Genomic DNA, 13,469 nt, shown 5'->3' on the forward strand with positions numbered 1-13,469 from the left:
CATGACCCTAGGGGGATGGATCCATATCCATACATATGCACGGCCAATTCAACTTTTTATCAGTACGGTGTGGTCACAGGCTCAATATCATAATTCGCTCACGCGTGGTCACATACTATATCACAATCCGCCCGGCATGGTCACAGGCATAACACAATTTTCCCGGCGTGGTCACAAGCATAACAACACAATCCGCCCAGCGGATCACAGGCATCCAGTCCAAATCATATCACACGTAAGCAAATATACAAAAATACATGTATATGATGAGTAAATATCAAATTTCATGCTCCTTGAAGGGTATAATGACATGCTAAAGTGCAGGCATGTGCAAAGTGTGCTATCGTAGCTCAAATCAGCAATTTCATTACAGAAATAGCAAATATCAAGTTCATTCAAGGAATTAGCCTCTATGTAACCTCAAACATAGATCAAATAGTTCACAACAAGGTTGCAAATATGGAAAACATCACAACTTAATGCTTAACAGTCAATACAAGGCATATCATAGCCTAAGCACTACCTCGGACATGGATAAATACCTTGGTGCTCGCACATGGGTTTAAACCCCACATATATGCGCACCCATAGCATGTAGCTATCACAAATAACTCAGGCAACTAGTGCCTCAACCAAGTTTAGATAATATACTTACCTCGAGCAAGCCAAACAACACTCTAGAAACACCAACCCATGCGAATAGACGTTCAAATGGCTCGAAACTAGCAAAACGCAACTCAAAACATCAAATAATGCCAAAAGAAACAATAAAGGTCGAATCTTTAATCAAATACTCAAAGTCAACCAAATAGTCAACCTTGGGCGCACACCTCGGAACCTTACAAAACTTACAAATTCCAATAACCCATTTGAATACAAGTCCAACCATACTAATTTCACTCAAATCTGACTCTGAATCGATGTTCGAAGCTAAATTATTCACTTTAGGAAAGTTTAGACAAAAATCCCCAATTCTTTTCTAAAATCATCAATCAAATGTCAAAATTGAAGATAGAATCATGGAATATAATAAAAACCGAATAGAAAGCACTTACCACAATCTATGTGGTTTAAATCACTTCAAAAATCAGGCAAAATCGAGCTCCAAATCTCAAGTTGTGATAAAATGAACCAAACCTCGATTTATAAACTTCTACCTAGCATTTACGCATGTGCAAACCACCTGCCACTTCTGCAGCATCGCTTTTGCAAACCAAGTTCTGCTTCTACGGAAGAACACTAAAACCCTGACCTCTCGCACCTACGAAAAGTACTTTACGTCTGTATCATCACAGGTGCAAGGCTCCCCTGCTTCTGTGAAACACCCTACAAATCTGCCTTTCCGCTCCTGCGCAACTCCCCCCGCAGATGCGCTAAAGCTTTCGCATCTGTGATATCATGCCCCAGCTTAACCTTTGCTTTTGCGCCCAAACCACCGCATTTGCACCCTCACAGATGCGTCCCCTACACTGCATTTGTTGATACAACATATCTCCAGACTTATTTGCAGGAGCGACTATGACTATACTTATGCGACCACTGCACCTGCGCAAATCCAACCACAGGTGCATAACATCATTACCAGCAGAAACCACCAACCACACAAGAAGGGAAAATGGTCTGAAACGCGTCTGAAACTCACCCGAGCCCCTAGGGACCCCATCATAATATGCCAACAAGTTTCAAAACATAACACGGACCTACTCGAGGCCTTAAATCGTACATAACAACATCAAAACCATGAATCGCACCTCAAATCAAACTTAATAAACTTTTGAACTTTCAACTTCCAAAACTCGTGTCAAACCATATCAAATCAACTCTGAATGACCTCAAATTTTGCATATAAGTTACAAATGACATAAAGAACCTATTCCAACTCCCAAAACAACAATCTGAACCTTTGGAAGCTTCAAACCAGTTACGAGGAGCAAAGCAAGCTCTTTAGGACAACAAGCACCCCAAGTGTCATCCGCATCAACCCCTGTTTTCGGATCTTCATCCTCAAAAGGAGCAAGATCTTCCACAAATGCATCTGAAGGAGGAAGCGATGTTGCTGAAAAGATCAAGAAAACTCTTGCTCTGCTTGACCTCTCCGGCTCCAAGCACTCTACTGTGAAGGAAGATGATGATGCTTCAAGCGATGGATCCTCCCCACTTACACCACATAGCGTGAGCCAGTCAAGGATCAATCTGTGTGAAAATCCATGCTACTCTCCGTCATCGACGACAATCATGCAAGCCATGGTGAAAAACACTTCATCTATGGAGGAGCAGTTGGCAAACTTGATGGAAACAATCGTTGGCTTGACCAAATGCATGCAAAATCAAGAGGCTAGAATTGAATAACTAACAGACAGGGTGGGAATCTTGATGGAAGAAGAATCTACCCATGCACCCGGCAAGCTCCCAGAAGTTCTAGAGAGTGACTCTCCCCCAAGACAAGCAGCATCCACTAAGGCTATCCCTGTCTCATCTGAAGGGATGATTCCAATCGATCAACTGAAGGAGTTCATCGAAGGAACCATTAAGAACAAATATGAAGTTGCTGCCAAATCCTCTCTTACATATGCAAAGTCGTACACTGCAAGGGTCGATATGTTGAAGATGTCTGCTGGCTATCAACCTCCGAAGTTTCAACAGTTTGATGGTAAAGGTAACCCAAAGCAACATATTGTGCACTTCCTTGAGACGTGCAACAATGCTGGGACTTATGGAGACTACCTCATCAAGCAGTTTGTTCGCTCGCTAAAAGGAAATGTTTTTGACTAGTACACGGACCTCGAGGCTGGATCTATCGACAGTTGGGATCAACTAGAGCAAGAGTTCCTCAATCGCTTTTATAGCACAAGACGCACTGTGAGTATGATAGAGCTTACAAATACTCGTCAACGAAAGGGGGACCAGTTATCGACTTTATCAATCATTGGAGGAATGCAAGCCTCAACTGCAAAGACAGGCTTAGTGAAGCTTCAGGCATAGAGATGTGCATCCAAGGCATGCATTGGGGATTGCGCTACATCTTGCAAGGTATCAAGCCTAGCACATTTGAAGAACTTGCAACTCGTGCCCATGACATGGAATTGAGCATGGCTTCCGCTGGAAATGAAAGGCTACCCATCTATGAACCTCGCAAAGTGAATGACAAGCAAGAAGTCAGGAAATGGGGCAAGTTCGTACCCAAGTCTGAAAGCAAAGAAGCTATGAATGTCAATACGTCACTTGTGAAGTTCACGACGAAGGAGAGCAAGAAGCAGAGTATGAAATCCACTTCGTTTCAAGATAAGCCAAGTGGGAAGCTGACTCTAAAAGAAATGCAAGAGAAAGAGTACCCATTCCTGGATTCTGATGTGCCAGTCATTTTCGAAGAACTCCTCGAGTTAAATATCATCGAGCTTTCGGAGATGAAGCGACCAAATGAAGCTGGGAAAACAAATGACCCAAACTACTGCAAATATCACCGTCTTGTAAGCCACCCCCTAGAGAAGTGCTTTATCTTCAAGGATAAAGTCATGGACTTGGCTCGCGAAAAGAAGATCGTGCTTGAAGATGAGAAAGCAAGCGCAAACCAAGTCTCTATCACCTTTGGCACATTCAGTCCGGATGAATTATGTAATTTTAAAGAAAGTAAAAATGAAGAATTACTGTAGAGCGACAAAGCTGAAGTCAACCAACCTGATGATGATGAAGGTTGGACGTTGGTGACTTGTCGTAGACGCCACAAAAGGAGCCCACAAAAAGAATCAGTGGAACAACCAACAAGGAAGATGATGGTAAAAAGATCAATAAAAAAGAATCCAGTTAGGCATTTGAAGAAAGCAAAAGTGGAGATGCACCACCCTCAAAAGCCACGAAATCCAGTGACCTTGGAGGAGTTTTTACCAAGTTGGTTTCGCACGAAGATTTCCCATGAGGGCATTGATGCCTCTTGTTTCCATGCTGACAAAGGGGAAGAAAAGAGTGATGACCTACCGTTGGAACCATCTTCGGAAAAGCCCATCGAGTCCACTCCTCAAGAAGTTAATGCTTGTGAGGAAAAGGTCACATTCACAAATGATGATCTTTTGCTAGGTGACACTCCTCATAACCGCCCATTGTACCTGGTTGGCTATATGCGCGATGAAAGGGTAAATCGGATTTTAGTTGATGGAGGATCCTCAGTGAATATTTTGCCAATCCATACTGTGAAAGAACTTGGTATTCCTATGAACGAACTCTCAGAAAGTTGTGTGATGATCCAAGGATTTAACCAAGGGGGGCAAAGAGCCATAGGCGCAATCAGGATGGGAATCACTATTGAAGATATGCAATCAAGTGCATGGCTGCATGTGATCGACGCGAAGACTTCATACAATGTTTTGCTTGGGAGGCCTTGGATACATGAGAATAAAGTTGTTCCATCTACCTACTATCAATGTTTAAAATACTACGAGGGTGATGTCGAGAAGACGGCAGTTGTCGATGATGAGCCATTCACCGAGGCTGAGTCACACTTTGCCGATGCAAAGTTCTACTTGAAGAACCGCATTGTGAAGGAGTTGAAAGTTGATGATGGTACGAAAAGCAAGAATGACGAACCCATAACTAAAAGAGCTGATGTGACTATTGGTAAAGCCAAAACTGTTACTGAGGAGGTACCCACCAATGCGAGTAAATCTCATAAAGGGGGTATTGCGTCTTATGGAAAGAAAGTAAGTCCCGCGCTCCAATATGTCCCTAAAAGGAAGAAAGACGAGGGAGGATCACATAATCTCCAAACCAAGAAGCTAAGGGAGAACTCTTCCAGTAAAACGAATTGAGGCAGTAAAGTTGTCCTCAAAGCCGCTTGCAGGGTTTGTAGCTCAAAATCGTTTGCAGAATGTGGCACTCCCTACAAAACGAACAGATGAAGGTTTCGATCCTAATGCTTACAAGCTATTTGTAATAGCTGGATACAATCCCAACGAGCCTTCAAAGTTAGGGAAGCTCCCATCAGAAGCTGAAACGAGGCAACCCCGTGAAGGTCTGGGATACAAGCAACCGTCACCAGTGCACATCTCAATAAGAAGGGCAAGTAGCAATTATATCACTGTAGAAGACGAATCTGCCGCTTCTAATAGGCCTTCTATCTTTGATCGGCTTGGAAAATCAACTGTGAGAACTTCTGTATTTAAGAGATTGGGTCCATTAAATAAGGGGAATAAGTTCCAGAGAAATCATCGAAATATAAGAACACCCGCTTTACCCAAAATTCAGGAGATCTCTAAGGATTTCCAAAGTTTGGTTCCTTCCAGAATGAGGCGACAAACAAAACTGGTGGTTTCATGTGAAGAAGTATTGAAGGTAAAGCCATATACTGTGGTCTACACTAAGGAACGTAACGAAGATGAAGAAAGTGTAGGTTCTTCGTATCATATCACTGTACCAGGCGAGAATGGTGTTTCGTCTTCGATGGAAGATAATGCGAAATTGGAGGATGTTTCGCCGTGTTATCACATATACTTCAATGATGGGGACCCTCAAGAAGATGAAGATGCGAAAGATGCTCCACCTGAACTTGAAGAAGGAGTGAAGACGACAGTTGATGCCTTAAAAGAAGTTAACCTTGGCACCGATGAGGAACCAAGACCCACCTACCTAAGTGTTTTACTAGAAGCTGATGAAGAGAGCACTTATATTGAGTTACTCAAAGAATTCAGGGATGTCTTTGCTTAGAGTTACAAAGAGATGTCTGGCTTGGACCCGAAAGTAGCAGTCCATCACCTTGCAGTCAGAAATGGTGCTTGCCCTGTTAAACAAGCTCAAAGGCGTTTTAGGCCAGACTTGGTTCCCCTGATTGAAACTGAAGTTAACAAACTCATTGAAGCTGGATTTATTCGGGAAGTTAAATACCCAACATGGGTTTCAAGTATTGTCCCTGTAAGGAAGAAGAATGGCCAGATTCGAGTATGCGTTGACTTCAGGGACCTCAATAATGCATGTCCCAAAGATGAATTCCTACTTCCTATTCCAGAGCTGATGATCGATGCTACTACTGGTTACAAGGCAATGTCTTTCATGGATGGTTCGTCGGGCTATAACCAAATTCGCATGGCACCAAAAGATGAAGAGCTTACTGCATTTCGCACCCCCAAGGGTATTTATTGCTACAAGGTAATGCCTTTTGGCTTGAAGAATGCTGGTGCTACTTACCAAAGGGCTATGCAGAATATTTTCGACGATCTTCTCCACAAGAATGTCAAATGCTATGTTGACGACTTGGTGGTGAAATCAAGAGAGAAGGGTGACCACATGAAAGACTTGAGGATGGTATTTGAATTGCTCCAGAGGTACCAACTTAGGATGAATCCGTTGAAATGTGCCTTTGGAGTTACTTTTGGAAAGTTCCTTGGTTTCATTGTCCGCCATCAAGGGATCGAAATTGATCAAGCCAAAGTGGATGCCATTTTGAAAATGCCTGAGCCTCGAGATATCCATTAATTAAAGAGTCTGCAAGGAAAGCTAGCATACCTTAGAAGATTCATATCAAACCTGGTTGGGAGGTGCCAACCATTTAGTCATCTCATGAAGAAAGGCGTTCCTTTCAAGTGGGATCAAGCTTGTAGCAATGCCTTTGAAAGTATCAAAACCTACTTGATGAAGCCTCCAGTTTTAGAAGCTCTTATACTAGGAAAGCCATTGATACTATACATTACGGCGCAGGAAAGGTCTGTGGGAGCATTATTGGCCCAAGAAAATAGTGAGGGGAAAGAAAACTCTCTTTACTACTTGAACAAGATGATGACACCTAACGAGTTGAACTATTCGCCAATTGAAAAGTTGTGTTTGGTGCTAGTCTTCTCAATTCAAAAGTTGAAGCACTACTTTTAAGATCATGTTGTCCGTCTTGTTTCTAAAGCAAATCCCATCAAGTTTGTGATGTCAAAACCTGTTCTTAGTGATCGACTAGCGAGATGGTACCTCCAATTTCAACAATTTGAGATTTTGTACATCCCTCAAAAGGCTGTAAAAGGACAAGCATTGGCAGACTTCTTGGCAGATCATCCGATACCTGATGACTGGGAGCTAACTGATGAACTACCTGATGAGGACGCAATGGTCGTTGAAGTTCAACCCCCATAGAAGATGTACTTTGATGGTGCTGCGCATCGTGGGGGATCCGGGGCTGGCGTAGTATTTGTCACTCCTCAAGGTGAAGTCTTGCCCTACACTTTCACCTTGACACAACTCTGTTCCAACAATGTTGCTGAATATCAAGCATTAATACTTGGGCTTGAAATGGCCGTTGATATGAAGCAATTGCAAGTCTTTGGTGACTCCTAGTTAGTAGTTAATCAGCTTTTGGGTAGTTACGAGGTCAAGAAGCCTGAACTACACCCATATCATGATTACGCGAAAAAGTTGATGGGGTGGCTCAGCGATGTGACTATTCAGTATGTACCAAGGAAAGAAAATAAGAAGGCTGATGCTTTAGCTACTCTAGCTTCATCATTAGCCCTGCCTGACCAAGCGCAAGTTACCGTCTGCCAAAAATGGGTAGTAATGCCGCCAAATGAGGTCGAAGGTGAAGAAAACGAACTCAAGCAGCTTGTTTCTATTTCTGAAGTTGAGAAAGAAGAATGGCGACAACCCATTATCGACTACTTATGCTATGGGATACTTCCAGAAAATCCGAGGAGAAGGACTGAAATCCGTCGTCGTGCACCTCGATTCTTTACTATAAGGATACTCTATACAGAAGGTCGTTCGAGGGAGTACTCTTGCGATGCCTAGGAGAAGAAGAAGCTCTCCAAGTTTTGCAAGAGGCACATTCTGGGGTATGTGGGTCACACCAGTCTGGACCAAAGCTCCACTTCCATGTAAAAATGATGGGATATTATTGGCCAACGATGGTAAAAGATTGCTTGGACTACGCTCTAAGATGCAAGGCTTGTCAATTCCATGCGAATTTTATTCATCAACCTCCTGAAATATTGCACCCGACTGTTGCATCCTGGTCATTTGACGCTTGGGGATTGGATGTTGTTGGACCACTGCCAAAGTCCTCTGGTGGGCACCTATACATCTTGGCTGCAACTGACTACTTCTCAAAATGGGTTGAAGTTGTTGCTCTTAAGGAAGTAAAAAAGGAAAATGTTGCAAGTTTCATCCGAGTAAACATTATTTATCGCGTTGGCATTCCTCGTTACATAATAATGGATAATGGAAAGCCATTCGATAATAGGTTGATGAACAGGATTTGTGATCTCTTTGGCTTCAAGCAACGTAACTCTTCGATGTACAATGTTGCCGCCAATGGTCTAGCTGAGGCATTCAACAAGACTCTATGCAACTTGTTAAAGAAAGTTGTCTCCAAATCCAAACGAGATTGGAATGACCATATGGAAGAAGCTCTATGGGCATATAGAACGACTCATCGCACGCCAACACATGCGACTCCTTATTCACTCGTTTATGGAGTCGAAGCCGTCTTGCCACATGAGCGTCAAATACCTTCGTTACGACTGGCTATTCAAGAAGGGATCACTGATGAAGAAAATGCTCGACTTCGATTAGCAGAGTTGGAAGCTCTTGATGAAAAGAGATTGGAAGCTCAACAGAGTCTTGAATGTTATCAAGCTCGATTGTCTCGCGCCTTCAATAAAAGAGTTTGTCTAAGATCCTTTCAAGTAGGAGATCAAGTCCTTGCCGTACGAAGACCCATAATTACTTCACATAAACCTGTAGGGAAGTTCACTTCAAAATGGGATGGGCCATATGTCGTACAAAAAGCTTATTCATATGGGGCTTACAAGCTGGTTGATGCAGATGGTATGGGGATCGGCCCTATCAATGGCAAGTTTTTGAAGAAGTATTATCCTTGAAGTCGCCACGCTCCTTGACGCACGAGCCTAAACTACATGTTGCTACACTCCTAGCCCGCAAGAGTATAAACTGTGTACGACCCAAAAAAAAGTCCGCTAGGTTGAAAATCTCGAAAGAGGTGGCCTAGGCATATCTACTCAGTCTGAACTACGGTATGACTTGATCCTCTTCACTGAGGTACGTAGGCAACTTAGAGTTTCATTATTAAGTTTAGTCGCATAAGTTCAAAAGATACATATTGCCCCAATTGTTGTTCGAGTGAAGTATAGAGGAATGCAAAATCAAGCTAAAATGTCATTCTTCTGTTGAACTTTGATCTCATTTGATTTAAAGGTGGCAACCCTCCTTGGTAAATTGATATCTTCAATGGGCCAATTTTAGAAGGATGTCAAATATTTGCATTGAAGTCCAGAGATTCTCTATGTCTTCAGGTTCGCCAAACCTTCAAGTTTGTTGGTCTCCAAGTCCGCCATCTGCCTAAAAAAAAGGGGAAGAAAAGCGAGGCGTCAAAAGGAAACACAAGTATAAGGAAATGATTGCTTGGCGCAACGTTTCAAATTCAGTGAGATTTGAACCCCAAGATAGTTGTGAGAATATGGATCTTAAATTTCGATTTATGTCAAGTAAGGCGTCTTCCGATCTCGAGGCTTCCATATCAAGATACAAAATATTTGGTGAAGTCGCGCAAATCTGAAATTGTCGGTGTATCAGAATTTAGTCTTGACTTTGAAATATTATCTGAATGTATCTGTAAGGCATTAAATCTTGAATTTTGGATATGTTATATATTTGGAAGTTAAGTTTCCATTAGATCAAACGGTTCATGATTTCGACGTTCCTACTTCAAGATACAAAACTTTTGGCGAAGTCGCGCAAATCTGAAATTTTCAACGTGGTGGAACCTAAAGTTGATTTCAAAATATTATCTGGGACGATTCTGAAGTTATTTGATTGAGAATTTTGGTTTTTTCTAGATTTTGAAGCCTAGTTTTCAAGAAATCAAACGGTTCATAATTTCAACGTTCCTACACCAAGATATGATTTTTTTAGTGAGACTGGGCAAATCTGGAATTGATAGCGAGGTGCAATATAAAGTTGGCTTCAAAATATTATTTGGGACGATTCTGAAATTGTTTGATTTAGAATTTTGGATATGCTCTAGATCTTGAAGTCGAGTTTTCTTGAAATCAAACGGTTTGCAATTTTGATATTTTTACACCGAGATATGAATTTTTTGGTGAGACTGCGCAAATCTGAAATTTTCAACGTGGTGGGATCTAAAGTTGGTCCCAAAATATTATCTGGGGCGATTCTGAAAGTGCTTGATTCTGAATTTTGGATATATTTTAGATATTGAAATCTAATTTTCGAAAAATCAAATAGTTCATTATTTGGACTCTCCCACGACAAGATATGAATCTTTCGTTACAAGTGCGTAAAGTAAAAAATTATGCAACTAAGATAAATGTCGGGTAATGTAAAGCAAACGAGAAACAATCTTATCTAAGATGAAATAATATCCACTAGGTCAACCTAATATAAAAATTAAAAGGGGAGATAATGCTAACAGCCTAATCTAAACAAAATTTGTAGTTGATCAGTTCTTGACAGCTAGTCTCCAAGTTCTTCTTCTCCTCCAAATTGGCCGAATCATCAACAGTCAATAAATTTATGTTGTCATATGAAGAGACCTCAGTCTCGGCAGTTGAAATATTTTTCTGAATCTCTTCAACCTCCTTTTGAGTCACTTCTATAACACCTTCGAGGTTCTCCCTCTCTTGTTGTAATGTATGCAACTTCTTCACGACTCTCTTCAATTTCTTTTCACTAGAGGAAACTTTCTTGACTTTCTCACTTGCTTCAAGTTTGAACGATTCGAGACGCTCTTTAGCTTTGGAAATCAGCTCTAGCTTCTCATCTTCACTCGTCTTATCAGCCATATTGGATCGCTCTTGGTCATATGATGCGGCAAGTTCAAAAAGAGAATTCAGTAAATCTTCTAATGGAGAAAAATCCAGAATATTCATCTTCTTCATATCCTCAAAAATCTCAATGATTTGCTCCCTATAAGATGAGAGCAATTCCAGACAAGTTTTGGAGAGCCTATTGCAAATATCCTCCCAAAGTCCCAAAATGAATTCCTTCTTGCGATTGAAAACAATGCGTTTTCCTTCAAATATAGATACCGCCGTATTTGTCATTGGTAAAATGCGAGTTATCTCATTTGGAGTTTTTCTTTTTAGGGATTCGTCATGAGGAAGAGATGACGCCATTGACGATGACTTCACTTTACACGTAGGCCCTCCAATAGATTCATCACTCACTTGCGGCTTGTCGCATGGGGATACCATCGGCTGCCCAATGGTGTTTACCTGCATAAAGAAAAGGCAAAGAAAGTAAGTAACTTATAGTGAAGCTACTCCTAAAAAAAGGAATGAGCGAGGCGATTGTATTTTACCTCTTTGTTACAAGTTGTATGCGTTTTTGAGGGACTATCAACACTTTGAACCTCTACGATCTCTATTGGGTTAGGTCGTTTCCTTTTCCAATTTTGATCTTCATTGGTACTCTGGTTTATGTCTTGAGGAACACGCGTGTTAAATGGAAGAACTAGAGGGTGTGTCTGTATAGCTGTTGAAGTGCACACCACTTCTTTCAAAGCTGCCTTTGAGGATTTAAGCTTCCTTTTTTTAGGTTGTATAACTACTTTTGGGATTGGAGTTGATATTTTTTTAACTTTTGCGAGCGTCTTTCTAACACCTTGATCTTCACCTCCTAAAGGAGTTGTAGACTTTAGCCCAACATTGTCTACCAAAGCTTGTAAGTTATTCTCGAGAAACTTCCCATGCGCTTTCTCCTACCAAGACATATAATTAGGGGAGAAAGGCTTCTCCATAGGATCTCCCGCTGGGGGAAAAATCGCACGTGACATAGATCGATACAATGTGCAAATCCTCCAAAATCTGATTCCTTAATCTAGAGAGGTGTCGCGGATATCGTTCTCTAAAAAGTTGGGGATGTTCTCGTAAAATCCAAATTGAAGACCAAACCGATGCGGGTTATATGGCTCGATGATGAATGAGTTACCATACCTCAAAGGAAGGTAATTAAAACGTAAGCTCATGAAGTAATTTGATTCCAAATCTTGAGGGGCATCGTTATCCACGTAATAATAAGGACGGGAATTGGTTAACATTGTTGGTGCCCAAACTATATCCTCCCCATTGTGGATGCGTTTTCTTCCATCCTTCTCGCCAAAGTACCTTGCAGCCCCTTCTCCTGAGTATGTCACCATCAAAGGGACATACGGACCCTTAGCAAGTGGATAGTGGGTTTTGATGTAATGTGTAAGTCGGCCATAAACATAATGAATGGGAAAAGAAACTTTGACCTGATCGAGTTGGGAAGAACGCGAAATCTTATTCAAACCATGATAAATACTCGCTAAAACTGGGACTGCAAGGCTAATCTGTCACCCGCATGCCATCATGCTTGCCATCTTAAAAGTCTCAGGACGAATGGAGTTTTCTACCTTGGGGAACACAAAGGCACATAGCCAAATTGATAAGAATGTCGCTACATATGTCTCATCTTTCTTGTCAGACCTCACCCTAAGCTTAGAGAATATAGTTTCTTGATCACTCGACAACCTCGTCGTCTCGGGAATAACTCTGTTAGGATTATGTGTTGACTTTAGGCATGCAGATTTCTTTTCCTTTCGCAACAGGGCAGGCCTATATATTAAAGTTTTTTTATACCAAAAACTTGCCCACTTGATGAAGGAGACCTTTTGGGTAGCACCCGTACCCTCCTTAAGATGATGAAATGCGGCAAATAAATACTCACAAGATCGAGGAATAAATCTGACTTGTTTTTCATTCAAACCGATGAGTTCTCTTGTCTCAGGTACCACTTCTTCATACGGAGAACTCGCAATGGGCAAACCCCCAAGGATATGTAAGTCCCAAAGAGATATAGATAGCTCCCCAGCTGATGTAAGAAGTGTGTTCGTCTTGGGGCACCAAGCCTCACAAAATGCTTGCAAAATGTTCGAGTTTCGATCATAAATGAAAAGTGAGGCATAGACAGCATCGTAAATCTTTGTTGTACTCAGAGTTTGTTGGCTTCCACCAAGTACGTCTTCAGCCCATTCCCAATATCCTGGGATATGCCGATACTCGCCCTCGATTGTTGTTGTGTTTTCCCAATGTACTTCGCCTTGAATTATGTGACTTCTTAAGTTTGGAAGGGTGCTAGCAATATTTACATGGCGATGGATTGGCGCTTGGAGAGACCACATCTTGGATAATGGATTAGAAATCGATTTGTGTTCCAAGGTCCAGTTCTCTACATGAAGGGAGTTCCTTAGAGGAGGCCATGGGGCTGCATATCGGTCGGCTTGTAAGGTGTGAACCAAAAGCTTGGTTTGTTCTATGCCATCTTCAGTCTCGATGATGAGATATCTAAGTTTTGAGGAAGGTAAGGTATAGTCCCTGAAATTTGTCATCTCTTCGTGCTAAAAAAAAGAAAAAGAAAAGAGGGGTCATCAAAGTCCGAATCAAGAATATTAGAATGGGTACAAAGGTCTAAATGGATGAAATGCTCTCCAAGAATCGGGCCATTTT

Source organism: Nicotiana sylvestris, chromosome 2 (assembly GCF_000393655.2).
Source record: "Nicotiana sylvestris chromosome 2, ASM39365v2, whole genome shotgun sequence".
Lineage (NCBI taxonomy): Eukaryota > Viridiplantae > Streptophyta > Magnoliopsida > Solanales > Solanaceae > Nicotiana > Nicotiana sylvestris.